The sequence below is a fragment of the Fringilla coelebs genome, assembly GCF_963513975.1.
Source record: "Fringilla coelebs genome assembly, chromosome: 5".
NCBI lineage: Eukaryota > Metazoa > Chordata > Aves > Passeriformes > Fringillidae > Fringilla > Fringilla coelebs.
In genome coordinates this window covers 48,141,699-48,167,405 of record NC_140033.1, presented here as the reverse complement: position 1 = coordinate 48,167,405, position 25,707 = coordinate 48,141,699, and the positions used below count along the sequence as shown (strand labels likewise).

General features: G+C 44.6%; 1 protein-coding gene across 2 annotated transcripts in view; it reads right to left on the bottom strand.

Annotated features, from left to right (window-relative positions):
- Nucleotides 1-16,239, bottom strand: part of TCF20 (transcription factor 20) — a 128,089-nt gene extending 111,850 nt beyond the window's left edge. For both annotated transcript variants that reach the window (XM_084205975.1, XM_084205977.1), the window contains exons 1-2: nt 16,167-16,239; nt 4,688-4,798 (exon numbers count right to left, since the gene is read on the bottom strand). The gene's annotated coding sequence lies outside the window, so the exon portion shown is untranslated. The remainder of the gene's footprint in view (nt 1-4,687; nt 4,799-16,166) is intronic.
- Between the last annotated feature and the right edge of the window lie 9,468 nt (nt 16,240-25,707).

The following is a 25,707-nucleotide window of genomic DNA, read 5'->3' as shown; positions in this document are numbered from 1 at the left end:
TGGATTCTTGAAAACGGACTCAAATGACAAGTCCGTCTCAGATCACAAGTCAGGTCCTTGACGTGGGGTCCCAGATCTCAACTTCTGCAACAGCTTTCAACAGCAGCACTAAGGACAGTGGAGTCTGAGCCAAGGTACAGCTGCCTACAGTTGAAACAGGCCTACAATACAGAGCAGGAGGAGAAGCAGGCTTTAGGCAGCACATGCAAGGAAGGCACTGGTATTGATGTAGGCTAAGGTCATCCTAGGGACCAGCAGTCTGACACCCATGATTAAAGCCCAATTAAGAAACATTTCCTGACAGAAAAGTCCATTAGGTTGTGGAACAGGCTCCCACGGGAAGTGGAAGAACCCTCATCCCAACTCTCTGTAAGGAGTGATGCGACAGGCAATAGGCAATCAAGCCCTAAGACCGGCGTGACTGACTGATACGGAAAGTCTCGTAAGATGCCTCAGGAGTAATACAAACTTTAGAAATTTCCTCTGCCCCTCCTGCAATAATTGTTGATAATATATACAGTATCAAGTAAGTTTCTGACACACTGGACTGGCACTAATTTAAGTGTTTGAGGTCTGAAAGATTCTCTCAAGTTATACTTTATTTAACATTTCAAGTTATACTTTATTTAACATTTCATTTTACCCTTTATATATTTCCTCTTTTCTATTTTTTTGAATGTGAAAGGATCAACTTGGTTTTTAACTGTGCAGATCAATAGGAATGCTTACTTTGCCATATTTAAAGCTAGCAGATGCCTATCTCCTTTTGGTTTGGGGGTTTGTTGTTGTTGTTATGGTTTTTGAGGGGTTTTGGTGTTTGTGGGGTTTTTTTTGTTTGTTTGAGGATGTGGGTAAAAGAGGAGTTAAGGGTTCAAAAATTAATGTTTCACAAAGTTCAAAATCGATGTCTTAACTTGTAACACTTCCCCTCTTCCACAACACTGGTTGCAGAAGCTACCCAGGGCTGACACGACTCATGAAGCTCCATATGGTTCTGCTTCTCCTCATTTTTCCTCAGCCTAAAAAATATTGGCACTGCTCAGATTTTCCTGATCCTGAGGAAACAGGAGAGATTCCAGTAATTCCAGTTTCTCCTTCCTTCACTTTTACAAAGCTCCCATGGTGCCATCTGAGAAAATGGCACCACTATTGTAATGGTAAAGCATAACGGCAAACTTGCCTGAACACCATTGGCAGTGTAGAGTTTTTCATACTGCATTCAATATTGGTAATAATTACTTATACTGCATTGAAGTTGAAGGACTTCAGTAATATCAGGGCACTTCGAGCTCAGCACAACTTACTCATACACCAACAAATGTCTGTGTCTGACTAACAGGCTAGTAAAGTTTTTTAAGGTAGAAAGGCTTCAAAACAGATCGTCATTTTAAAGCAGCCATGAGTTGACAAGAGTTTGTACAATTACCACAAACCACTCTAAAAAAGCTTCCAGTACACCTGGGAAGCGACCATGTATACAGTAAGTACCCTGCATGCACCATAACTCAGCAAGTGCTTTTTGCAGCTCCCTTCTACACTCAGTCATGAAGGATATAGATCATTACAGCCTCCAGCTATAGAGCTTTAGCTCAGAGAGTAGCAGCTCACACTTCCAGCTCTGGAGATCCCCAGTTCAATCTGCTGCATGTCAGCCAAGAGGGCAGCTGTCATATAATTACAGCCACAACTTTGCATGTGAAAAAGTAGGGAGAGTGAACAGAGATCTTATTATAGAATTCTAGTTGCAACCTGCTGAACAGCTCCCTATTTAAAGTAACTTCTTGTAAAGAGGAGGGAGAGGGGGCCAAAAAAAAAAAGGAAAAAGACTAAAGAAAATCTTTCAACTCAGCTTCCCAATTCCCTGTTTTGTGGAACAAACCAGTGCTGCTTTGCAGTCTTTTGTTCCAAATGCATATGTACACTAGATGAAGCACACAAGTGCAGAGCCAGGAATAAGGCTCCTGGCTTTTCAGTCCAAAAAAGATAAAAAGGAAAAAAATATTCTCATTGCTGCAACTGAGGCATTAGAAGTCCAACAAGGCATCATAGTTTCTTCCTGAACTATAACCATCCCACAGCAGCCAACACACTTAGTTATTCAATTTAAGTATTAAAATTTAAGATCAAGAAATCTTAAGTCAGTTGCATCCTGTTTTCTTCAAGCTGTACATACAAGCTCTTAGGAAGATCTAACAGAACAAGAATCCAGGAAAAGAGTATGTTTGAAATACAAAGGTACAAAGCATAGTGAAAAATTCACTCTCAAATGAAAAGTTATTTTAGTGAGTGCAACATAAAACAATAAGACCAAATTTTTTTCTTTCCCACTCATCTTTCTGCAGATCCCTCTGCACACAGAGTCATTTTTGAGCCAAACTTTCTTCTAAGCCAAGACAGTCAAAAACTACATTTGAAACAGTGTAATCCAGTTTTGAAGAAACTGGAAAAAAATCAGTTTTCCCCCAAAAAACAATTCTAGAAACCTATTTGAAGCTTTAGATACAGATTCCTTGCAGAACACTGTTTTCTCCTCAACAGTTCCTTCCATCCATCCATCCATCCATCCATCCATCCATCCATCCATCCATCCATCCATCCATCCATCCATCCATCCATGACCCAGCAGTACAAAACCTGTGGATCTCTCATTGCATGAGGTGAATCAACCATTTTGGACTATGAGTAACAAATGGGAGCAAACTCTCCAACTTCCTGCAAACTACTTGCCTGCTTGCTAAATATCACTTAAGTGGACTAATCTGACTCCCACGGCTCAGTACCTGCCTGCAAGAACACAGGCTTGCTGAAACATCTCAACTCATTCATGCATTCTACACCACTGGCCCTCCAAAGCCCCTGATACACACTGCCATGCTTCCAACTAGATTTGAAGAAGTACCTGGTCTCCAGCCAAGCTGGAAGGTGCTCAGGTAAATGCTAATGCCAAGCACAAACCTGCAACAGTAAACTCCAGAGCAGAATTCAGCAACATTTTGTATTTAAACCAGTTGAGTTCTCTGCTGACATCTCTCAGCAGCCTTGTTTCTGAAGACCCTTTTTCATTTGGCTCAATATTCTGCTTCTCCCTTCAAGCAAGACCTATTCTGGAAACACACAAACTAGCTGACCATCTCCCTCCCTCAAGAAGGGAGTAAGGGAGAGAATAAAGGACACAAAGCCCGTTTTGAAGAAAGCTACATGCAGCTTCAGCAGCACAGATGCATTTGGGGTTGATTATGAACATGCAACAAAACCCTGGCTGGGGCTCATCCCACAGGAGGAACCCATAAAAAAATTCACCTTCCACTCACCTTCTCCAACCAAGAGAAGCTCACAAACATCTGAGCCACACTTGTCCAACAAAAGCAGTACAACCCTATGCAGAGATGGCTGAAATGAAACACCATTATGCTATTTTCTGGTATTACTTCTGTGAATTCAGCACTGCTAAAAGGTTCCAGGTTCAGATGCTCTGAAGACCCAAATCCTCTGCCTACCTTGAGAACACATGCAGATGGAACAGCAGCAAAACTTACACATACTTTTCTCATCTCTTCCAGCCTCCCAAGGCTGAAATGACTGACAAAGGTCCAAAATGAGGAACACACATAAATTATTAACATTGCACTAGTAGTCTCACTGTTGCTGCAACAGTCTAAAGACTTAACAGAGGCAGGCTCTGCAGGGAAATACTACTTTACTTCAAAATCATTCATTCAGGAAACTTACAAAGGAGAAAAGAATCACTCTGCAGCACACTCTGTCAAATCCCTCAGCTTTAAAGCAAAAGCAATTTTAACAAGAACAGGAAATTGATGTGAAGCATAAGAAACTTCAGATTTCAAGTGAGCAACACTGGAACAGCATTACTTCTGGACACAAATCCCAACACACACATCTTCTCACACCTGACATGGAAAGCCCATCCCACTTCTGACAGCCAGGTAAACGTTCTGTTTTCTGCAGCCTCTCTGCTGGAACAGCCAACTGGCATACCAGAAGACAATGGGGAGCCATGCTCTACCAACTGGAAGGGAGCCAAAAAGCCACTTCAGTTTGTTTCTTGGATTGCAACCCGTGCTTTACACCCATGCAAGGCTCCTGATTCACATTCCCACCAAGCTTTTATTTCATTCCAGGTCTCATGCAGTACCTGCTGCCACAGTAGCCATGTGACCACAGGCAGTACACAGAGAGACGCAGCTTCCTACTGACATATTCCCTCCTCTCCCCTGTTGCAAGGGGAACAGTTTATGCAGGGGTATTAGTCTGTTTTACATTAATTTCAAGAACTAGGACAAAGAACCTGAACTTTGGCATTTCTGAAAAAAAGTTAAATTATTTTCATCTCTCTTAGTAATCAGAATAGATTTACTTTTCATTTAAAACATGAAATTTCCCTCCCAAAATATCTGAAGTAGTTACTGAAATGTTTTCTTTACCAAAGCCTGCAAAGCCTCAACACTATTAATAACATTTTAAATATAAAGAGGCACAACTTTGGTCCATACCAACAAAAAAAAAAATTAAAAAAATAAAAAACAAACAAACCCAGTCAAGTTTTCACACAATGAAGCAATTAATTTTTAAGCTAGTACTTTCTATTAAAAGTTCTCACATTTAAAATCCCTGAAAGGTTTCCAGTAACTCTAGACACTGATGGGGACAAAGAAAAAACAGACCCTACCCCCAGCTGGATGGCATTCCTCTCTTTGGGTGCAATGTGGTAACATTTGATTGACGCATCTGATCCATTCCAAAACTCCAGGCGTTCTTTTAATCATCAATGGGTAGAATCCTATTAATTTTCAGGGAAAAAAAAAAGAAAAACAGAAGAAAAGTAGAATATGGATACAGGACACAGAGCACTTCACATTTGTCTTGCAGTTGCAGCTGATTTAGCTAGATCCCCAATAATCAATGGATTGAAGACTGAGTTGATGACAGAAACTCACATCTTCCAGCAAAAGCCCTTTTTTCCATTCTACCCTCTTTCTGTCATCTCAGCTCAACCCAGTCTCTCAACACAACCTGGAACATTAATCCCATACCAAAGGAAATGAAATAGGAATAGGGAAAGGAGTGGGAAGAGATAAACCAGGGTAAATAGGGATAGCATGAAAAGCCCATTGGCATGCAACCAAGAGCCTACACAGGCCCTTGCTACAGCAGAAAACAGGAGATCAAGCACGTACGAGGAGACAGCGGGAGAACAGATGTGGGAAGAAGGTTCAAGTGTCCCTGGGCTCAGGGGGTAAGAAATGGCAGCAAAGCACAGCAGTGAGCCTCAGCACACACAGTGATCTCAGCCTTCAGCAGCAGCACCAGGCGACCCACTGGCTTGGTGTCTGCCATCACAGCATTTTCAGTATATCAATATTGATTTTGGATGGTACGAGCAATGTCATGTGAAACTTCCACATCAACCAAGGCTTCTCAGTCTGCCCATAAATTTATTTGGCTATCAGCCAAACCCAGATACACCAATACTAATCACTTTTGCTCTGAAATAAGCCTCCACTTACAGTCTTGCAACGAACAGTCACTGTTTCATTTCAGTGCTGATGAGAACTGCAAGCCCTAAGGACCCACAAACAAGAGGTGGCACAATTCTAAAGGAATTTACCCATTCCAGAAGCAGACAGAAGGTGAGTATCTGACCCTTCCAGCTGGCCAGCCCACACATCAGACCAGCCCACACATCAGACTAGCCCACATCCCATTCAATTGAACCGGGAGACTGGTACCTTCCCACTAGAAGCGGAAACCTGGCTGAATCATCAGCAGGACATCAGGAAAATACTCCCAGTCCAGCTGACCAGCTGCCTGTTTGGGAACACGAGCTGCACAAGGGTCTTCGGACACCCCGCTGTTCCTTGGTTGCTCCTTATATCTGTATTCCCAAGTCTCAGAAGGATTACCAGCAGAGAAGTGCTGGGTGAGGAAAAACAGAAAAGGCAAGAACAAGCTGATATACTGCAAGGGGAAGGAAGCAGCAGGTTGAAGATGGGATTTTACAGTAGGGAAACTGGTTGCTAGAGTGTAAAGCAGAATCTGGGGGGAAGAGGAGGTGCTGGTCAAGAAAAGAGGCAGGCAAAGGCTTGCTACTACAGGGAACAGAAAAAGCCTGTAGCCCTGGGCTGATAAATCAGATATTGCTGCTAAAGTCTCACACCAGCCCCTAAAGCCTCTAGCACTGACTGGGGGGCTCAGCAACAAGCAGGATCTGCCACAAGTATGTCCACCCAGCTTCAGGTAGACACTTCAGGTATCTCAGGTCCAGACCATTAAGTGCTCTGATGATAAGGACACAGACTTCTGCATGACCGGTCACGTGGAACGGGCACAATGAGAAGGATACACTCCTTTGCCCGGCCTACACAAGGACCACACAGCTGCAGCTCGTGCTCCTCAGAGCCAGTGGCTGCATTCCCAGCCAGCCTGCCTTTGTAACCAACCCCCTGCCCGCCAGGAGGGCCTGAACCCTGCACCATCAGCAGTGAAAGCACAAACCTCCACCTCATGCTCTAAATAATTAAACTCTGTGGGAACATCAACAGACTCATAAAACTCTTACACAGACCAAGCCAGTCATTAATGGGGGTCAAAGATGAGTGCTGTATTTTTTTTAAGAGTGCTTTGATGCATGGAGAGAGTGGTGAGAGGAGATCTTCATTACCTTTCTCTGGTACCTGATGAATTTTTCCTTTCCTGGCTATCAACACCTCCCACTTCCACCCAAACCCCACAGTGCTGGCAATCATCCGTACAGCCAGAGACAATTGGAAGGTGTGTTTGGATGACATCTGTGCTAGCTGGTCACCTGCAAGTAGGAAGCAAGGGGCCTTGCAGAGCAAAGCCAGGCCCTACCAGAGGCTCAGCCGGTGCTTATTAGGAGGCTTGGGTTTCCCCAGGGCCAGCGTAATGCTTAAAGTCATGCAAACCACAACCTCACACACTGTCTCCCCTACAGCAAGGCACGGAGCAGAGCACAAGGCAGTAAAATATGTCAGGATTATTAGCTTGGGCTCAGAGCCAGAGCTGGGAGCTGCCACAAGGGTAGGGAGGCTGCCTGCAGCCCTGCAGGTCAGCAGGAAGGAAGTGGAAGTCCCCTGACAGGCAAGGAGAGGCAGCACGCAGGAAAGGCAAGCCACAGCTGAGAAAAGGTCACAGAAACACTAGTCTGACCCACTCCTTCTAGCATTAAAATACCTAGACATATATACACACACACACACACATATATATATACACATACAGGCGTGAGCTTCTTGCTCCTGTGCTTTGTTCAGACATTTTAAGGAGAGGTCTGCTCTTCCCATTCTATCTACATTTCCCCGATCCATACCAGCTTGGGAAATGGTTTCTTAGACTTTCCATCATTGAAAGCCTTGGGTAGAAAGAAGGGAAAGCAGGCAGTCTTGGGGAAAGGATCGCCACAAGACAAACACCCCAAGCAGCATGCACCAGTGTTGGCTGCTCTGTTGCCAGCTCCAATTCCAGCTTGCACCAGCCCAGCCTCTGCCTGCTTTCTCTGCTGCATTTGCTTTGTGTAGAAGAGAGGCCCCAGACTGGAAGTGGCTCCAGGATCTCTGCTACTGTGCCAAAAAAGTGACTGGTGTAGGCCAGCTTCTATTTATTAATTATAAGTAGAACTGATAGATGCCCCTTTTTACAGGTCACTAGAAACCTCTTCCCAACAAGCCCCGATACTTAGACATGCAGAGGGAAGTTAGGAGATTTACACACAACATCAGCACTCATCTTTTCCATCATAGCAAAAGCAGCAGCTGTTACTTCCCTTATTCTTGGAAATAAGGGGGGAAATAGATAGGACTCTTGAGCCTTGGCATCTCTTCCCTCTCACCCTTTGGCTACCAGAGCTCCTGTTACTATTCAGGGCAGAAGTGCTCCACAGGGCACACATTCCAGGGGGCTGAGCCATCCCACGTGGCCAGGCTCAAAATGGCAGACAGCGATGAATAGGATAATTAGAAAGTACAACAGCAACCGCAACATAAAAACAAGCAGCTTCTATTACAAGAAACAGTTCTATGGCATGGCTAGATCCATCACCCCATATGTTGGGTTGTGGTGGTGCCTCAGGAGCCTGCTGCTATTATCTGTTTGCAATCACATTTCAGCCCGTCTTTCTGCTTAATGCTCGAAAAGCAAAGCTAATCAGATTCGCTCTCTCTCTTTCTGCTTAATGTCTCCACTTCTCAAGCATGCTCTGTACTGCTTCTATTGATGTTCAAGTAACAGTAGCCAGGAGCATGCAGTGCAAAAAAAAAAAAAGGAATTACCTATTAATTTTAGTCTTTCTTTGCACCTATTTTGTCTAAAATTTCTTCTACGCTTGATCTTTGCAAACAAAAGTCAGGAAATTCCCATTTCCCCCTCTACACCACACCCGGCTCCCATATGAGTTCTCTCCTTCAAACTGCTCCTCCAGTGGTATCTGGGCAATTAATTATAGCACAGACCTCTCAGGCTTCCCTCTTACTCTCTGGAAAAGCTTTTTAAAATATTTGCTGGCTAGGAACTTCCAGATTAGGCTGTCTTCTGCTGGCACTGTAATAGCCCCTCTTTGTTAATCTATCTGAAATGACCATCACATGCTCTGCTACTCCCTCTCCCTCCAGTACTATTTAATTACTACAGTCCTACATGGGAACTCCAACATGCTCTCAGCATTTCAGGTCTTAGGACAAACAGGACCCCAAAAAGGCTACTTTTTAACTACATTCCTTTGCACTCCAAAGGGCAGCTGGAGCATTGCTGGAGTCAGCTACAATACCGGGATCTTTATTAGAGCAACCATCACAAGAGCAGATAAACTGCCCCCAGACAGGGCAGATTGCATGAAAATTCAGCAAAGTGATCCAGGAAATCCAGGAAGAGACTGGCTTACATGAACGCCCATCACCATGAGGAGAAAAGTTACCCATTACAAGCACAGTAGAAGATTTGCCAGAAGAACAACAATTTAAAAAAAATCAGCAAGTATTTACATGAGAAGAGAAAGAGATGTAGGTGGAAGACAAATCTGCCAGGATACATATCTCTATCCAGGAGGAGTGAAAAAAAGGGAGACTGCAGAGATGAAACCCCAGACAGCCCATCAGCTCGTGCATCTGTACACATTCCCCAGCTAATACCCACTACACCAATCAGAACAATGGCAGCTCCAGAGAAGACCCCGATTATCCAATCTCCTTCACTAACATCTTCACCAGAGGCTGCATGCTTGTGCAAAGGAATGGAAAAAAACCATACCTCTCAATGAGATTACTTCCAGCATTTTCTATTTTGCTCCCACTCTTACAAATATGTCTTTAAAAAATATTGCAGCTGGCTTATAAATGTGTCAGTTTTTTAAAAACCCAAACACAGCCTTGAAAACAAAGACACTTTGTACTCACCATATCCAGTGGCATCATTATTTAATATCAATGCACTGATTCTTTCCTTTATTCACTCCATCCTTGGAACACAAAACCACTGTAACAGCCACCCAGTGTATAATCTTACCATTCAACGCGACACAACCCTACAATAACCTTTCTTTTGCCATGTCTTCAGCTACCAATGAGAAGAATTTAGGTTTCAATGCTTCAAAAACCCAGCCCAACTACAGTACAGCATGAAACAAATCTCTAACTTTCAAAGCTGGAGTGAATTTTCTCATCCCTCCCTATGACTTTCCTTATTTGAAAATGGCTGCACAAATATTTCTAATTTGTGCACCACACCAAATGCAACCTGCCCCTCCTGCCAAGTACAGCTGCTGGGTCAGTCCACACATGCACAGGCTCACTGCATCCTGCTGCCTCTGGCACACTGCTCTTCACTGACATCATCTCCACCTTCATGTTGCAGAAAATTCACCAGGCAGGCACTGTTTCTGCTCCTTTAGCCATAGGGCAAATGCTGTAGGCCAACAGATGCCTCCATCTCATCTTCAAATGCACACTCCAACCTGCACTGTGCCCCTACTAGGCAGATGCTCGGGCACTTGTCTCGTTGGACACACGTCCTCCCCGCAGCCAGCACGGGCTAATGCAGATATATCAAAACATCCCTGGCACAGCCAAGGCAGAAACATCACCCCTGCCAGTCAGCAGAAGCAAAGTTCGCATGGAGCCTGAGCTTCATCTCACCCCAGGCTTCATCACATCCCTGAGCAAGACAGCGCTATTCTACAGCACCACAGCAATGTCTCTCAAGGGACAATTTCTGCTAGTGTCTGAAAATTAGTTAGGCAGCAGCACCTGGAACAAGCCACAGTGTGAAGAAGGAGAGACTTCCTCCCGGTGCCATGGTACCCAGCTCCAGGCCTGGCTCACCATGGCATGCAGAAAATTCTCCAGATGTTTCCTCTCCTTGTCATTTACCCCAGACTACCTGGTCCCACCAGCTCCAGGGTCTCAGTCCAAACCCCTGCCATCACCAGGTTTGGGGAAGAAGCTCTTTTACAAATTTGGCCTACAGCTATCCCACCAGGCAGTTTCCTTTTGCCCTCTCATAAAGAATGATTACAGTTACTATTTTTTGAGCCTGTTAATAATAACACATGAGCCTAATAATAATAATAATTCTTAGGCTCCCAGCAATGGGCTCTCAGGAACTACAGTATGTCTCCAATTGTAGAGGCAGAAACTCAACCTTTTCCCTTTTTCTCCCCTTTTGAAAATACTGCCTGGGAATGAAGTCAGCATCTGGAAGCACATGAGCATATCTGAGGGACAGAAGAAGTGCAGGGGGGAAGGGAGGGATCTGAAAATGAAAGCTGAAGGTGAGGCTTCACATTACAACTGAACCAGGCTAATAGGTCACTGTTGCCAAAAAAGGGGGGGCCCATTTTCACCTTTCTTTCATTCCTTACCTTTCACTGCTGGCAAAACAAATCTAGCCCCTCCTTAGCAGCAGCTCTGATATGAGCCTGAACCTGGTGAACAGGTTCAACTCTCTGTCCCAGGAGAAAACAATTCACTTTTTTATAGTTTTGGTCAAGTCAGCTTTCCAAAAGCTGAACAAACTGTATCCACAAGGCAAGGAATATGGCCACAGAGCCAGGAGCAAGGCATGATCACCCCTCTTAGAAGGAGCAAGTGGTTAGGTTGGGTCAGCCACAGCAAGAAAATCCATCCTAACGCACATGAAACTGCAGTTTCATCCAATAAGGGTACTGGTCAGCACAAAACAAGTGGCCTAGCTGAAAAGCCTGCAATAGAGGTGTTTGCTAATACTCTTAAAAGAAGTAGTTTTACCTATTTACCTGCTTTTACCTGGTGTCCACACCAGTGGCATTTACGAAGGCAGCCATGCAGATGAAAAACAAGACTAAAACTGAGCAGACCCCCAACTAGACAGAAATACAAGAGGTACTGCAGGATTACCAATAATAATTTTCCCTATTTCTAAATTGGACTTTCTTATTATCAAACAAGATGGCTGCCTTCATCACTATGTTAAAGAAATGTCTGTTTTCATTACAAACTTAACAGTTAGTTTCAGGGTGAATTTTTCTTTTCCCATTAGCTTCTACATCATCAGATGAACAAAAATTATGCTTTTCTTTTATTAAAAAAAAAAACAAGCCCATATTAACTCCACTGTCTTTATTTCTCTCCACCTCCTCTGCTCAATTACTAGAAGCAATTTACAGACAATAAATGTAACTTCACAGCTGCCTGTATGAAGTATTCCCTTCATTTTATAGATGAGGTTACAGGCTATACAGAAATTAATATCAGCAAGGTCTACTTCAAAGCTGGATAAGCAAGAGGAACAGATGCACTCTTAAAGAATACAGATCATGACTGTACTCTAGTAAAACTAGTAATAAAGGATTAAGAATGTTGCCAGTTGGATATAAATTCTTTGAATGTATCTGCTTAAACTCGGTAACAAACAATAGCTTGCTTTGAGGTTTTGCTTGGGTTTATTCTGTTATTATTAGGAACAGCATTATGAGATTTCAGATATACCGCTCACAGACCAAACATGCTCGATTTACCAGTAAACATTGCTTAACTGCTCACCTCAGGACTCAAAGAGGCTCTCTGCCCAGCTGGTGCATGGTCACCAGGAATCCGCTGCTAGAAACTCTGGACGTAATTTTAATCAATACAGATAAGCAAGCCAGGAGAGAGTCCAGCGTTATCTGACAAAGCCTCATGGGCTTTGGCAGGGCTAGGAGCAGCAAGAACCAGTGTCTGCTGTTATAGCTGCCAGCCCTGACTGTGAAAAAGCATTGGGAGTAGCAACACTAAAGGGGAAAAAAAAAATCCAAAGGTGCAGTTTTGTGCAGGCACTCTTCTGATGATAACTGCTCCTTAAGGCTTCATAAAAATGCACAGCCAACTTGTCTTCTTCCACACATTATCACAGCTCAGAAATAGCACCTGACTCTAGTTATACAATTCAGCAGGCACAGCTTCTCCTCGGAAGCAACCACCACTGGCATGCAGGTACTCCAAAGGCTGAGTCATCTCAACAGGCCCTTCAAGGGAAAATAATCCTACTAAGAATTGGTGTGCTGGTATTGAAGGCAAAAAGGAGTGTTAATTTTGGCAGTTAATTACACTGCTTCCACTCCATCCATTTTCTACCAAACCTAACACCTGTAGGTTAGTAAATTCACCATGCTCCTCCATCCATCTCCAAGGTCCTTTCTTGGCCCTAATCCCCTCTATAGCCAGCAACTGCCTGTCATTGTCCATGTTTCCTTATCCCTGACTAACACAAATTAGTATTTGTACAATCACAGAGCTTGAAAACCTAATTTAGGACATAGGCCTTCATTTCCAGCCTGCATACAAATTCCTTCACCTGAGGACAGGTTACAGCACTCCCCCACCTCCTAAACTCCTCCAAAGGGGCTTAGGTCAAGAATTTTACTTTTGAGACTGGTAGATCTGTTGTGGAGACTGATCCACAGATATTTTTCTAATATAAGAAACATATAAAATGCCTAGAATTTGATATCTGCTTTTTAATTAAATTGAAATAAGTAAATCACAGCCTGTTGCCATGGAGAATGAACAGACACGGCCTCTTGACTCCAGGGCAGGATCAAGCAGGAGAGGCAGACAAGGCTGTGAAATTAAAAACACCTATTTTAAAGCAAATGGTCTTGATAATTAGCAAAAAATGTGGCATAGGGAAATAATATAACCATATGGCAGGAAGTGGTTTTCAAGGTGAACTACAAAGCCATTTTAAATAAATGAATAAACTGCTGGAGCTGCTGGGTCACCCACAGAATCATATATGCAGGATTAAACGTGATTTGAAAAATACACCAAAAAATAAAAATTAGCTCTTCTTTCACTTTCCTACCTATAGTCTGCATCTGTGTCTGTTCTTATTTTTAAGGACTTGTTTCAAGCAACTAAAGCTTGCACCTTTTTGCAGTTACCAGACAGTCCTCAAATTCAGACATTTTCAAAAGCCTTGCAGTTTACCCTGAAGCTAGAACAAAATTTATGGGACATAAAACCTTTTATCTATTACTCAGTGTCATCACACAATCCTGGTCAGGCCATCAGACACTAATAATCATTCCTGAATCTATGCACCCTTGTTATGACTTCCATGACAAAGTGACTTTGGAGGGAATTTGGCCTCCACACACCCTGTGCCCAATCCTGTGCTACACCACTCAAGAAGCACAGCTCAGAGAGAGTCAAGAAGTAACTCTGGTTTATCAGTGGGAGGCTGACAGCACATCCACGCTTGGCTGGTGGACAAGAGCCTTGCACGCTCCCTTCCCAGTTTGTCTGGAGCACAGGACATCAAAATATTCCACCCCTTTTAAGATACTTCTGCTCTGCTCAGATCTGAATGGGCTGCAGCAAGGAAACCCCCTTGTCACCTTTTTGAGCCCAGCCAGGGCAAATCTGAGCAAGACTGTCTAGCAACTTCCAGTAAGCATGTGGCCAAAGTGCATCAAATTCATAACAGCTTAAAATACTTGAAATAAACTGTACCTGATGACTCAGTTTCAAATATGTGCTGTACATTCTTTTAAAGGGAAGGGACAGATGAACTAACTTTCACTTCAAACCCCCCATCCATGCTGGAGAAAAAGCCAGCCTTTTCTCCTATTCTGTGAAGACACAAGCTATCAGCCACAATTATTTGGTCTTCCACAGCAGTTAATGACCCACATGAAACAAACTCTCAGGGTCTCAGATCAGACCCTTGTGACACAGCTAGTTAGTTACACTAAAAACCAGTCATATTCTCAACCCTCAGCAGCCCAACTTGAACCAGCTATTGACAAGTTACCTTCTGTTTTCCACCGTGACCAAGAAATACCCACAAGAGAGTTGGGACAGAAATCTTGGGAAAGGAAGGAGTTGTGGAAAAATGCACAATTAAAATTAGTATTCTCTGTTTTCACAGTTTTGCCCAGTTTTGGAACATTTCTGCTTTAACTAAAGTCATGCTGCTTAAGATGTTTGGCTTCCATTAAAAATAAACTCCAGGTCCAAGTCTGCATGAAGATAGGCATAAACTTGCAAATCTGGTTCACCCTGAAGGACATCAGTTCCTTAAAAATGCTAGTGTGGGGGTAGCACATGTTGGATAATTCATAGTTTTTGAACAGTCAAGGCTAACAGCAGTAGATGCCCAACTTCTTTGCTCATGCACCCCATTTCTTTCCAAACCCTGCAGCAAGAGGAGCTGTGAAACACCTCAAGACACATCAGCTGCACTGGAAGATGCTACACACCCTTGGCTTCCTCACTGCCCAGCACCTTCCCTGGCATGCCAACAGTTTCCTACTGCTTGAACACAGTCCTGCAATAACACCCAAGTGCAAATGGCTTTGCCAGAAACAGTTTCTGCCCTAAACGGCACCTGGCACATAGAGGGCAGCAGGTGGCTTGTACCCCCTCACTTCGTAGTTCTACTTACGTTTAATTTTGACTTGAAGAGATTTAACACAATTATAGAGGCTGGCCAAGCATCTCCCTTTGGAAGGGAAATTACTTTTCTTCTCCATCCACACAAGCCAAGACAACCACACAGAGGAAGACTCCTTCCCAGGGACACTCCCAGCTGGACAGAGCCAGGGTTTAGGGGCACCTCCATTAAAACTCAAGCCAGTGGTCACTTGGCATATGAAGGAAGATGCTAACCATGCCCAGGAGAGATTATTTTCATATCACAGCATACTGGGTCACAAGCCAAAAATATTTTTTTTAAAAAACCATCACCAACAACAAAACAACAACAAAAAAAAACCCACTTAAACAACAACCAAAACCAGACAAAAAACCCCCACACCATCCCTCACACTGTTCCCTTCAGCAGTATACACTGAACCACACACACAATAGAGGGGCCAAGAACCCTGCCCAGGCTGTCCACAACTCCTCATTCCCATCACCCGTGCCACCGTGCCAACACCCTGCAAGCCCCTCCTGCACCCCCAGCCAACATCCCCAGGACCGCCTTCACCCACCCACAAACTCTGCCTGACATCTATGCCCCCGGGACCACTTCGAGCCTCACCAGCCGGGTAGAAGGCTTCCCGAACAAGCAGAGGCGGCAGCCGCCAGCCTTGCTGGGGTATTTTTCCCCCGGCGGTGCGGCTGCCCGGGCTCCCAGCGGGAGTTTCCAGCCCTAAACCTCGGCGGCTCGAGGAGCGTGTGGCACACGTGCGCTCCCGCCGCTGTCAACAACTTCCAGCCGCTGTCCCAGTGGGCGAGTCCCGGGGGCGGGGGGCTGCCTACCGCCCCAGCAGTGACCTGCCTTGGGAAAGGACGCTCGCAAGCAGGACAGCGCTTTAACAAAAATAAAGATCACCTTAATATTATCCTTAACAGCCAGAAAGGTCACGACGTGGAGGTCCGTAAGGGGGGGAGGGGAGGGAGATGGGGAAGGAGAGGGGAAGGAGGGGGGCGGCAACGCAGAAACCCCCACAGTTTTAACTGTTTGACTGCCGTAAAAAATGAAATAACATGAAGTAACCGGAGACTGAGGAGACGGACAGACCCCCACACGCGGGGACTGCCCGGCTGCCCGAGCCCCCGCCCGCCCTTCACACGAGGGAAGGCGGGAGAGGGAGGGTGTGGAAAGCAAACAACACCCCCAGCAAACGCCGCGCACGCCGGGGTCCCCAACACGTCCCCACTGCCGCCGCTTACCTGCGCGGGCCGGCGGCCCTCAGGGTCCCATGGCAGCCCCGTCCCGCCCCGCCCGGCCCCGCCCCGTCCCGCGGCGGGCACAGGAGCTCCCGAGCCTTTGTTGCGCGGAGGGGAACGGGAGCGGGTCCTGTCAGCTCATGTGACGCGGCGGGCTCGGTCTCCGCTGCCCCCCCTCGCTGCTCTCCCCTGCCCGCCCTCCGCCGGCGCTCAGCGCAGGCCCCGCAGCCGGGAGCGGGTCTCAGGCCCGACTGGCTGCTGGCGGAGCGGCGGCGGCGGGGGAGGAGGAGCCGGCGGCGGGGCGGGCTCGGCGGCGGGGCCGGGCGCGGAGGAGGGCGAGGAGGGCTCTGGCAGCGGAGCGGAGCGGAGCGCTGCCTGCCTGGGGCGGGAGGCGGCGGGGCCGGGCGGGCGCTGCCCTGCGGGCCGTCCTGCCCCCCGCGCCAGAGCCCCGCTCTGCGAGTGGTAACACGGAGCCCCGAGCAGGGGGCTTGTTCGCCTCCAAGGCGGTGCGCTTGGGGCCCTGATGCACAGGCCCGGGCCTGCCGCTGCAGTCAGGAAAGTAAATAAAAACGTAATTATGTGCTTTCTAGTTGGGGCTCGCAACGAAAGAGAGGAAAACCCCTCGTTTTCTCGAGAAGAGATCTGAGAAATAGCAGTACTGGATCAGATCAACATCCTGCCTTTGAGATTGCTGAACGGACAAACCCTAGGAGTCGGCTACAACAAACAGACCATGGCGCTGCCCCAGAGGACTATGACCATGACCATGACCATGATCCTGTGGTCAGGCAATTACCAATAGCTAGGGTCTTCGTATTTAACAGCTCTTAAAGGATTTTTTTTTAATATACATTCAGTATTTTTGGTTTTGAACCATTTGAAATGTTTGTGTCTGCTCCATCATGCAGCAAGCATCCAGCTTTCTTCTCCAGAGAGCATTTAATCATCTCCTTTTGTTTGCCAAAGTCTAAGTAGGGGGCAGAGAGAGATTACCTTCCTGCAGGTCTTTAAAACCCCAATATGCCATTTTTCTTCACAATCCAAGACTGAAAAGCAACACCACCAAGCCAGGCCTTATAAAGGAAACACGGGTGACATTTCTATCAAAAATGCAGACAGCTCAGAAAACCTTGGATTCCCTCATCTAACACAACCACCAATTCAAGGAGCAGCTTCCCTGCCATCCCAAGATTGCTATTCCATTGGAATCACCTTCCTAGCCACCACAGCTGACATTAAAAATGGCACTCCAAAAGCCAGCACATACACAAGAACCTACAGACCATCAAACTTGCTCCATAAAGCAGATGCAGTAAGATCAGCAGCCATTCACAATACAACAAAAGGCTGTGAGATTCAGTCAGTCCTGCAGATACTGTTACACCTGCTCTGAGGGCAACACCGGTGATCTGCTTTACACAGGAAGGTCACTCTTCCAAAAAATAGATACAAATTTACTGCAATAAAGATACAGTGGCAACAACAGCAATTCTGAAAAATAACTTTTCAAGGAATCAAGGTTTAATTGGTGTTCATCCAATGCTACCAAAATTAACAGAGATTGGCAAAGTCTCTAACCACATTAGCTCTCTGCCAATCTGTTTTTCTGCTTTTTATTTTAGTCTCTGCTGTAGCATTCTCCCCTGCAACCACATGCTCCTGCTGATGACAATACTCCATGGTAAAATCCACTCCTAAAATAATCTCTTAAACTACTGGCTCTGAAAGGGTGTTTTTTCCCCCATGTCTCTCCTGCTAACCTTCAGGCTCTCCCTTTTGCAACTCATTACAGGAAGCAAATCCACAGATGCAAACGTAAGAAATAGAACCAGATGCCACTGGAGCATCAAATGTGAAATATGTCAGTACCGCCTGACAGACAGCACAATCAATGCCCTTCCTCCATAGCAAAAGGAAATCTGCCCAAATTCTTTGTTCTTGCATGTACTTAGCCCAAATCTCTACAGTTCACCACTTTATCCAGCACATGAAATACTGCCACAGAAACCATGTGAATGAAACTAAATAATTGCTGTCTTACAACAAGCACATACAGTCAGCCAGCAAAGGACATTAGGAGAGTATTTGTCAGACAGCAACGACATGAACACCTCAATCCTTACCCCAAAGGAGACCAAAACCTTCCCAAAAGCTAAAGCTTGGCATTAAAACTTATAATCCCTCGATACTAAAGCTATGGATTTAAGGAAGATGTTGCCTGCCTAGCCTGTTACAGCCTCCCAGCTGACCTCTCCTTTGTCACCAGCACAAACAGCCCTTTTTCGCTAGAGGTCTATGAGAAAACCAGCAGCCTGTCAGTCACGGCTGTTTACACCCCTTTCCACTTCTTTGGCACTCCTTTTTTTTTTCTCAAGCGGTCCAATTGATTAATATAATTAGATTAAACTAAGAGCAATTGCATCTACCCTGTAGCTAGCTTGAATATTGCTGTTTTCTGTCAGATCTGATAAAAAGACCCTGAGCCCAACAGCTGTTTGCTTCTTCTAGCTCTATCAGTTGATCTAATACAAGATACTACCTTTCACCACAAACCTTGCTTCCCTAGGATCTTTAGACTATCATGGCTACAATACCATTTTAATGTTTTGCCTTAACTGATTCTTCCATATTCTCTTATCTATGAAGTAGAATATGATAAAATGTATTCCCTTCTGTATCACTTCTTACCCTGTTTTCATAAACATAATATTCAAGTACCTTCTAGGACTGCATTAGCTGATCTGACTCCCTTTAGTCATATGAAGGGATTGGTTTTCTTTCTTTTTCTTTTTTTTTTTTTTTTTCTCTGCAGGAAGAAAATTATGCATGGAGCAAAGTTTTGGTTTTGTGGTGGTTTCATCCCCTTTCCTGTATTCATGTTGCTTTGTGTTTTTACCATAGAAAATGAGGACAATGGCAGTTTCTGTGATAGATAGACCTTATTTCCCAAGGAAGCTAATTTCAGAGTGTTGTGCCACCCATAGAAACAGTCTCCCGCACAAAGCAACATTTTACTGTGTCATTCCCCACCAAAGAAAAGCTAATCCATATTCTTGACATTTGGGACAGAAACTTCCTTAGGCAAGAACAGCATTTTCCTTCCTCCAGAAAAAGAGTTTCAACCTGTGATCCTCAGTATGCAATGTTCAAACAGATTGTGGCAGATTATTAACATACAGGCCAGCGCTCTATACGGTTATAAATAGGAAAATCTGGAAACCAAAAAGAGTAACATGCCTTTTAATTGCACTGAGGCAGATTATCATAGGACAGCCTGGAAGGAAAATGGTGGAGACAGATTATTTCATGCTAAAAAAAGAGAGGGAATTTACTTATGTGTAAGGAATCGCACTGCTGTTCCTCAAAGAGGAACACTGAATGATCCCACGTGTCTACAAAGGCAGTAGGTACAACATACGAGCTACTGAAAGACAGAAACTGAGGTGAAGAGAGGAATCATCTGTGCTCAAGCACTGAAAGCAGAAATGCCAGAAGACCTCGGGGAGACAGTAGACAGCAGATTTAATATGTTTTTGCAATGTGATATGGCAGCAAAAATCATGCAGTTAATTTAATTTGGGGTTGTAAAGGCAGAGACCTCTTCTCAGAGATACAGGCAATAGTCCCATTTTTTAATATAGTAGTGAGACCGCAGCTCGAAGACATGTTTAGTTCCGGACAACGCAGTGCTAGCTACATGTCAACAACTTGGAGGGAAATAAAGCAAGAGGAACATAAAAAGACGGAAGAGATTACAGCATGTGTAGGTTGGCCAAATAACAACTGTGAAGAGCATCATGGGAATTGCAGGTGAGAACTTCAGGGGAGCAGAAGCACCAGGGAGCAAGAAAGAATGTTTAGGGTTATCTGAGTGAGTATAAATGGTATAAATATAAAGTAAATTAAGTAAAGGAAACATTAATCTACAAGACTGCAAGACAGCATCCCACAGGAGCTCCTATCACCTGATTCACACAAGACTATGGAGCAAAGCACACAGGAAACCACTAAAGAATCCCTGACTGCAGGAAAAGATTACATGAGGACAATATGCCTTTGGGACCATTTAACTGCTCACAGATTGGGACATCTGCAGAGCAATAGGTCCCAGGCCAGTACGTGGAAATCTCCCTTCTCCATGCCATTGCTGGAGGCGCTTGTAGACCAAAATAACCATGTGGGTAACCACAGACAGAGTCTTGTATTCAGAGGGGCTGTGGGCAGGAAGGTCTGTTGTCAGAATTTTTCCCTTTTATCACTATGACTTCCTTGGGATGTCACTGGCTCACCATCTGCAAAAAACAGCAGTGATGTTTTAATAAACATTCATTTGGATTACAGAGACCTTTGAGCACCTGTCCTGGACAGCTCTAACCTCTTCTGAGGTCTGTGCCAGATATAGTAGTTAATTAGAATGAAAACAATCTTTAATATTTCACAGTTAAAGGGATGAAACCAAGATAGGATGTAAAAGATGTAACATAGGAAAGCTTGCACCCGTAACACCTTTACATCACATTGTGCCATCATATTTTCTAGCCTGTTATACAGAAAAGGAGACCTGACAGTTTAATATGTTGCTTCAAAGCAAGGGCTGATACACCATGTCACTGCTAAGCCCAGATGTGCCACACACTCATTGCTGGGGGGGAAGAAAAAACAGGGGGAAAAAAAAGCCCAAACAATTTTATAAATGTTCTGTAGGGAGTCTGAACGTCTTTTCTTTTCAATTTGGTCTATATTTTTTAACACCACCCTTTAGGGAGTATGTTCAATGATCATTATCTGTGCATTCATACACAAAGCACAGAAAGGTATAGTCCCCCATAAGTGCTGACTTTAAATTGTCTTTCTCCACATAGAAATGTCATGATCTTCATGAAGGAAACCTTTCTGCTTATTTATGTAAATGAAAAACATGGCCTAACACACACAAATATACAGCAAATGTATACAGCAAAAATGTACTAGTATTTAACATAATCTTGTAAGGAATTGCTGAAGCATATACTAAACTTAATTCATCACACCCCCCCCCGCCCATCCTTCCCCCCAGCTTATCACAAACCTGTGACTGCTTCATTTGCACTCTGCTTAACGGTCCATCTTTCTCAGGACAACATATGTTACAAATCTCTGTAATTTCATGCTCTTACCTTGCAGACGGTGCTTAAAGAAAAGGAAAAAAATAAGAAAAAAGAAGCATTTTCTCCCTTTTTTAAAATGTAGCTCTTGTCTAAGTGCTCGGACAGGCACTGTCAGCTCTGAAAATTCAAGATGAATCAAGCAATTAAGAATTGATATCTAGTGACTTATCATGACTGGAAATGAGAGATGCTGCATTCATTTTAGCTCTGCAAGAACCCAAAATAGCTAACCTGATTTTTATGGACAGCAAGATCTTAAATCTTATGGGGAGAACAGTTACAATTCCTTCTATTAAAGTGGTTCCTTCAGAACCCCCATCAGCTTTCTGTACATTCCTTAGCAAAGGGCCAGTTTGTACAGAGGGTCATGCTGGAAGAGCTGCATACTTCAGATTCACACCCTGCCTTTACCTGAATGAGTCTAAAAGTGTACAGAAATCCCACGAGAGCCAAGATGAAGTTTTGCTTTCTCTCCCTCCTGTGCCAGCACAGCATTGCACTGGACTGCTTGAATAAACAACCCGATTGAGGAAGAATTACATCACTTCAAAACTGTGGTTTCCTTTAAACATTAAAAAGAAGGGCAAGCATTTCCATTCACACAACTATCAGCATTATCACCTCGCCTCACAGCTCCTTCTCCAGCATCTAATTGTTGTGATGGTAGGGACTTCCTCCTTCCTTGGGAGTGGAGAGAGCCTTTGCAACTCAGCTGCAGTCATTTGCTCTTCTCTCCATGAGCTCAGGAACTTCTTCAGCAATCAGAAAGACTTCATGGGTTGGATGAGCAACAACTCAGCACATTCCCTCTGTAAACATTTATTGGGAGAATTACGGCATACATATTTGGACTTTCCATGGCCATTTGGATCTGATGAGCTTTACTTATTGTCAAAATGATGGATGCGTCTGTGAAAGAGAGAAGTAACTTCTTCTGCAGCTTTGCTACCTCAGCGAGGCAGATGCAGGTCTGATTGATACCTGCATGAGAAATCAAAAATTATAAGCAAAGTGCAGCAGAAGCCAGTGCTGGTGACTCAGGAAGAAACTTTATTTTCCCCTAAACTATAAGTATCTCAGTAGTTCTTACTTACCCAGCTACTGGCTTCTTCCTGGACAACCTGATAGAATTAAGAACACACAAACCTGAATTCTGTTCCAAACTTCACTTCTGATGCTCTGTAGTCTTGGAAAAGTCATTTAAGCTCCTGAGTCTCCATTTTTCCCATGCATGAAGCTGAAATGACATACTGAGCCTTGAAAGAACTTCTGAAACCTCTGATTTTAATAGTACATGTCAGTGCCAAAAGCACCGTTACGGGCATTACAGCGCTAATTCTCTCACAAGGGAGGGAAGCTCGCTGTGTCACAGGTATTTTGGATACAATTATTACCCCTGGAAGTGCTCAGATATCATTGCACAAAATTGTAGGCAGATGAATCTTTCAGATGGGATAGAAACCAGAGGCCCTGACAGGTTATTAAAAGACATAACGTTTTGAAGAAGCCCATATGTTAGCTTTTTCATGTTCACCCTGTTCCAATTTGGATAATTACGTTCTAACTCTTTAAAGCAGGGTGGCTGACCTGCCTGGCCCTACCAGCTGTATATCCAAATCTTCATGTGGCCCAGAGTGATACAACACAACCCACATATTTCAAAAAGCTGAAGGAAAAGAGGAGCTCTAAGAGAGGTTCATCAGCTAGTGAGAAAGATTTCCTCCTGGAACAGGAGCCCTCCCCTCCTGCTGAAACAGTCCTTCCCTGAGAAGCAGCTTCTCTGTGTCACTTCCCACAGGAACCTGCCTGGTACTGTCAGGGCACCATCACACTTTGTCCCCAGGCAGCTGCACAGTGGCAGCTCTGTGATGCACAGATGCTGTGAACATTGAAGGTTCACAGCTCACAACACATCCCAGAAGTTCATGGGCCTAGTTATTAATAGTGAAGGACCTAGTGACATACTAGTTACTAATAGTAATCTGTATTTCTACTTTATCGTTAAGAAAGAAAAACATTTCATCCCTCACAGTAAGGGGAGCCTGGCTTGCCCGAGAATCAAGCAAGAGACGACACTGAAGGTTTTCATTCTTCTCTTGGAGATCACTGGTGCTCTCTGAGCTGCTCCTTTTTTCTTTATAAACTCTCAATGATAATTCACTGTGTATTGCACACCCTGACCACCATAGAGTCCCAAAACACAGAAAGAGCAATATCTGAGCCTTCATCAGTTTCCTGACATAGCAAAGAAGAGGAGTAGCATATGGTGCAAAGGATTTTTTTCACCACAGACCCACAGTAAATTTTCCCAAACCCAAGATAAGATGCCATTTCCAAATGGTGAAAGAAAGTGGTGGCAATTCCAAGCAACCCCCAACATCTGTCTAATTTTGCATTTCAGATGCCACTCTGACCCAGGGATGGCGTCAGCAGCCACTCTCCTGTCCCTTGCATGGGCAGTCCTGTGCCAAGACATTGGTATCTGATGAAGCAATTGCTCCAACCGTCATGGATGTAAAAGAGGGGAGCCTGTCCTGTCCCCATCTCTTCACAGGTGCTGGTGGCACCTGGGCCATGGTGCAGACCTTTGAGAAGTGTCAAGAGACATCAGCCCCAGAGGTAGCAGCCAGTCCTAGCTGGGGTGTTCTGTGTGGCTGTAGCTGCCCACCCCCAGGGAGTCTGTGGTCTGAGGGTTACCAGGGAAGCTGGCGGGGGCATGTGGGCACGCAGGGGACAGGAAAGAGAGCAGAGAGGACCTAGGGCACCATCTGGTGGCTTCACTCACTGCCTTCCCTAAATCCTTGTCTCACGGGGTCATAACATGGCATGGCCAAGGGCTGAAAGAACACCAAGTCTTCCCAAGAGACAGCGCAGCTGGAACAAGAGACTCCTGCCCTTGGCCCAGACTGGCACACCTGTAGGCACTGCTGGGTAGGACAGCAGTGCAAACCAGAGCCTAGTAACCATTCTTCTTGGGTACTGTTCAGTCAAGCACTTCCCCTGATAAAGAACCAGCCCTAGCTGGGTATGTAGAGATGATTTGCAGTAGAGACACCCCTGAGAAGGCTAAAGAAGAGAAGAAAGAAGTGATGAAGGAGAACACTTTGGACACATGTTTCACTGGTGTTATCCAACACAGTAAGGTCTTGTCTGCAGGTAAAGGCAAAATATAGTTTGCAATGTTTCGTGTGACAAACCAGTGCCCATGCAAGAGCTTGTCCTCAGCAGAAAAATATCAAATCAACAAACCTCTGAAGTGCACCCTGGTTTCTGCCTTCTCAAATAAGGATTTGCTGTAAAGCATTATGAAGGAGTCCATTTAAAGGGAATAGATGACCTCAGTGTCACCAACACCCTTCATAGCAATGCACTCAAAGGATCCTCATCCTAACACAGCACCTCCTTTAGAAGAAGGCAGGCAGTGCATTTCCACCTCACACCACTGCTTACCTTGATAACAGGCCTCCACTTCCCTGAAATCCTGTCAATAGAAAAGGATAATTCAATATCTGGGAATCAAATGTTACCACTACCAGGGAGCCTGCTCTGTGCATAACAGCACCATGCTGGGGGAAGCAAGTGAAGCTGAAGGTCTTAGAGAAACAGTTTTTAAGAGGAATCCATTCTTAGCATTCAGTTTAAAGCTAAATATATAGGGTGAACACAATAAGCCAGTCACTGCTTCTCACATTAGTGGAGCTGGGGAAACTGATCCATAATTTCCTTTTTTTTTTCCCAATTGCCTGACACTTAGAAATGAACACACTTCCTCTTGCTAGCAGCACACATTTTTTGCACCTATCCTCATGGGCCACAGAGCCAGGTAAGACAAAAAGACCAAATGACAACAAAAAGATCAAGTGACTGCCTTTTCCCTGAACAAACCTTTGCTACAAAGTAGTTATACCAATATTATATAAATTATATTTCATAGTCTCTCCTACCTGTGCCTTCAGGCATTTCCTCATACCACCTTGGAAAACTCCATACCATTTAAAAACATCCCTGCTCTCACAGCTTTCTGCTTTATGCTTTTCTCTCTCACACAAGCTGTTGCTGCTGTGGCTGCCCATGGTGCATAATACTAAAGAAGTGATTTTAGATTGTGGCTTCATAGCTTTAAACTTCCTTTTTCTCATGCAGCAGCCTTTTAGCCTTCCTCACAGGGCCAGCCCAAAAGCCATTGAAATCAACACAGAAACCCCCACCCTGATCTTGACAAAGTTTGGCACACAGCCCAAATCCTCACATTTGCCAGTGTTTCTTAAAAATTTTTAATTTTTCACTTAATTGATCAGAACCTGGTGTGATTCTTCCAGTACTGTAGCACTGACAGTTCTAGAATAGCATTTTCCATTCCAAATACTGTTCTTTCTCTCATGTTTTATTTTAAACAG